Source organism: Desmodus rotundus, chromosome X, assembly GCF_022682495.2.
Source record: "Desmodus rotundus isolate HL8 chromosome X, HLdesRot8A.1, whole genome shotgun sequence".
In the NCBI taxonomy this organism is placed as follows: domain Eukaryota; kingdom Metazoa; phylum Chordata; class Mammalia; order Chiroptera; family Phyllostomidae; genus Desmodus; species Desmodus rotundus.
Window position 1 is genome coordinate 93156613 of NC_071400.1, and position 4935 is coordinate 93161547.

Genomic DNA, 4935 nt, shown 5'->3' on the forward strand with positions numbered 1-4935 from the left:
AAATTGCAACCCAGGCATGTGCCCAGACCAGGAATTGAGCCAGTGACCTTTTGCTTTGCGGGACAACCAACTGAGCTACACAGGTCAGGGCAGGAACTGCCATTTTAAAGTCTTAATGGTTTCATCTGTTTGCTTCTACATCTCCTAACATAATACTACTCTTCCTTGAATTTCAATTTTAAGTTGTGACAGAGACTGCTAGTTGCCCACCCTGATAACAATGTTTCCTGAGCCTTTCCAGGGTCCTGAAGCATTAAAATGTCTTTGTCACAACCTGACTGCTGTTGCTTGCTCTCCTGTTTTTGTCGTTATTACAAATTTATACCTTTTCTTTTTTTTTTTTTTAAGATTTTATGTATTTATTTTTAGAGAGAGGGGAAGGGAGGGAGAAAGAGAGGCAGAGAAACATCAATGTGTGGTTGCCTTCCACGCACCCCCTACTGGGGACCTGGCCCGCAACCCAGGCATATGCCCTGACTGGGACTCGAACCAGCAACCCTTTGGTTCACAGGCCAGCACTCAATCCACTGATCTACACCAGCCAGGGATACAAACTTATAACTTTTCTTTTTATACCTTTAATTTAGTGGGGTTTGTGGATGGAGTGGAGATAAATGCATTTATTTAATCTGCCATATTCAATCTGCAAGTCCAAGACATTTCACATTTCAGAAGATTAAACAATGAAAACAGAATTAAAATAGTACCTATTTTACAAAGACTTCTTAAAATAGGATATTTAGGATTTGGGATGTATTTTTAAAAAATCCAGTCCCGCTTGTTCATTTCGCGAAGGAACCAGATGAACACCCCCTGGTGGAGTATTATATTGCTTAAGCCAACCTGACTTTTTCCTCAGGCCTTTCTCTTGGGCCCAGCGTTTTTCCAGTCCTGCCTGCCCATCAGGACAGCTTAGTGAGTTTGTTAAAAAAAACCCTTAACCTCAAACCCTGGCTGTGTAGCTCAGTTGGTTAGAGCATCATCCTCATATGCCAAGGTTGCAGTATTGATGTCCAGTTAGGGCACATACGAGAATCAACCAGTGAATGTAAAAATAAGCGGAACAACAGATCAATGTTTTTCTCTTTCTCAAAAAAATAAGACTTCCGCAAATTTTTTTAAAAAAATATTATGCTCAGAGCTAAACTCTGAGCCAATTAGTCCCTCTGGGGATGGGCTAGGCTTCAGCATTTTTAAAGCTCCTAGGTGCTTCTCAAGTGCAGGATCCCTGCCTTAGGCCACGAGATTCACTGGCTTAGCCCTTTTTGAAAAGCATGGTAAAGTGGACAGTAAAACAGCATCCATGTTCTTGTTACAAAACTATTTTGGTGTTGTCCAGGTTTTGAGTGGTGTCTATTTTCATGACTTAATTTCACAAGCATGCATTCTATTCATAAGACTAACAAAGAACACTTTGCACTAATTTTGCTAGTGGCATTATATTGTATTCTTATGCCACACTCACTTGATAGGGGCCTATGATTTAGCTCAGTTCTCACATCACATTTATGCCCTGCAGTAATCTCCATGAAAGAGTTAACAATTGTCGAGTGATGCGGCCATTTTATTCGATCCGGATGTGTCTAAGTGCAGTAATGGCAGAGAAAATTAGGCACTTAATGGCTATTAGGATGATTATGATGTACATACTTTAGCAGTAACAAAAATACTCCATTATGATGAATTGAACCATTATCTCTACTTACTAGTTCACAGACTTGATTTTCCAGCTTTATTAAAAACAGGCCTGCCCTGGCTGGTGTGGCTCAGTGGATTGAATGCCAGCCTGTCAACTGGAAGGTTACAGGTTCGATTCGCGGTGCAGGCCCACGCCTGAGTTGTGGGTCAGGTCCCCGGTTGGGGGTGTGTGAGAGGCAACCGATTGATGTTTCTCTCTCGCACATGTTTCTCTCCCTCTTTCTCCTTCCCTTCCCCTCTCTAAAAATAAATAAAATTGTTTAAAAAAGAAAACAGGCTTTAATTCTTATAGGATCTGGTTAAGCTTATTGAGCTTTAGCTGTAGCCAGCAGAAAGCATAGTCAGTGCTCATCCTGGTTACCAGGAAAGAACAAGGTAAGTCAATATACAGGGTGCACAAATGTAGTTTTATAGTCCTGAGTACACAAAAGTTTATTCTTATATTATTATTTATTAATTACTGTATTATTTATTTGTATTACAACTGTAAACCTTGTTTTGCCTACCCCTGTATATCATCACTACTGGAGGAATAATCCCACAGTAAGTCTGAGTAAAAGACCTGTTGGCTGTGGGTTAGAATGACCTTTTATTTTGGACAACCCACTGCATGTGAGAAGTTTACAATGAAAGTAAAGTGTGTTCATAAAACTTAACACTCTCTGCCCTGGCTGGTGTGGCTCAATGGATTGAGCACTGGCTTGCAAACCAAAGGGTCACGGGTTCAATTTCCAGTCAGGCCACATGTCTGGGTTGCAAGCCAGGTCCCCAGTGTGGGGTGTGTGAGAAGCAACCACACATTGATGTTTCTAAAGAAAAAGACAACACTATCTCAAGGCAGTTTTAATTCTAACAATAAGAACTTACACACCAGACAACTTTGAAATATTTGCAGGCCCTCTTTACCAGAATAGAATTTCTAGTTATTTAGGAAATACCATTAAAACATATGTTACCACTAAAAGTGATGTTTATTCATTCAGAATAAAGAATAATATAGTTTTCGATATTGGAAATGAATCAGGATGCACTGAATGCTGTAAAAAAATCATAGTTTAACAACTATGATTATGAAATCATAAATGCCTTTATGTAAACAAATCCCTTAAGGTGAAGACCAGATAATTTGATGATTTGTGAGAAATATATAACTGCATGTGATTAAAGCTTGATGAATGTGTGTCACCTGTCATGACTCAGCTTTCACTCTAAGCACCGTCATTATTGGGTACTGTAACATGCACTTTGTAATTTTCTTCTTATCAGTATAGGCTGTGGAAGTAATTATTCATAAAAATTGCCCGTTTTCCCCTAATTAAACTGATTATATGAACCATATCGAAATTTCCACCATTTATATTTTCAAAAGTTGAAAACAAAATTTTCTAAAATTAATTCACCCATTTAATCTTTTTTATTTTAAAGATCTTAAATACTTTTAGAGAGAGGGGAAAGGAGGGAGAGAGGGAGAGAAACATTGATGTATGAGACACAGTGATCGGTTGCCTCTCACACGCCCCCAACTAGGGGCTTGGCCCATAACCCAGGCATGTCTGGGAGTCAAACGGCTGACCTTTCGTTTTGCAGGCTGGCACTCAATTCACTTAAGCCATACCAGCCAGAGCAAATTCACCCAATTTTTATAATTGAAAAATGTTGACTTAAAAATGGAGGAATAAATCTATTACCTGAAAGAGCAACCATGTCAATTCATTTAAATTACAGAAGCAAATTCAGAGTCTTGTTTTTTATATCAAAGCAGTCAAGGAGGTGAATAAAATATTGCAAGTTGAATGTGATCATGTTTTCTTTTGGTAAACCTTTAGCATATTCTGAAACTCCTATTTGTAATAATATTCTGATTGTTGGAAAACCATCTTGGTTATAGGGCATCTGAAAGCACTGTAAGTACAAGTATACTGCTGCTTCATCTCCTAAAAGCTTTTCTAGTTTAACATTTCACATATGACAAAGTGAGATTTCCCACTTTTGAGTAGAAGGAGACTCTGACATTGTAACCGAGTCCACAGGAGCAGAGCACAGCCTCCTGCTAAGACTGGCCATGTCAGCTGAGGATGACATGCTTGTCACAAACTGCTGTAATGGTAAATGAATGGATATTGTTATTTCTTCTATAATATTGCTGCATGCACCTAGAGCAGGTTTTAAAGACTTAGTTTGATGCCCTAGTACCTTATAACTATTTGTTATTTGATTTCACATGCATAAACACACCACACAGGAGGCCATCTGTCCTTTATAGCCTTCGGGGCATGTCAGCCCTTGCATGTCGCTCGAGCAGCTCAGAGAAAGGTCTCAAAACAGGTAAATTGTTTCTGAGAGGCTCATCTGTGCGCTTCATAGTGTCATCACTTTCCTTTGAAATGTGTGATATTAGAAACATCTGATTTCGCAGGATTTTCTGTGTTCCCCCAGGGAACTTAGTTCCTCTTAATTTGGCAGTGTGGAAAGGGAAGTGGGCAGCAGATACCAACCGGAACAGCAGAGGAGGCTCTTGTGACTAGAAAGACACCATCAGCAAGGATGCTACTGGTTGGGTAAAAAGTAAAAAGCCCTGGTTGGTGTGGCTCAGTTGGTTGAAGCATCATCCCATGCACCAAAAGGTCACGGGTTTGATTCCTGATCAGGGAGTGTGTGAGAGGCAACCGATTGATGCTTCTCTCTCACATCGATGTTTCTCTTCTTTTCTCTTTCCTTCCTTTCCCATCTCTCTAAAATCAATGAGCATGTCCTTGGGCGAGGATTAAAAAAAAAGGTAAAAAGTACCAGAATCCTCGGCTGCATCAGTATATTAGTCTAGTGGGTCTCAAGGCTTAAAAGTCCATTGTAAGCCCCTGGGGCCTCAGTAACCTGGAGTCTGGGCCAGCAGGTCTGGAGTGGGGCCTGAGACCCTGCATTTCTAACAAACTCCAAGGAAATGCTAGTTCCTGACAAACTCATGCTAGTTCCTGAGCCAGCAATGAGTCCTGAGGTATAATTTCCTTAGTGTGACCAAGTATGTTCATATTTTAACATCCTGTGAAGCTTACATGTGTTTATGCTCAGTGTTCCTTGTTAGCTAAGCCCTACGCAGGCAATAAATACTTAGAAATTTTCCACCAAACAGTTACAAATTATTTGGTCCTTTAAAGGAATAACATTTCAGTTACCTGTATCGTTTATGAGAGCAGAACATTTTACTCCTTGATGAATCCATAAAAATACACCATAACTATG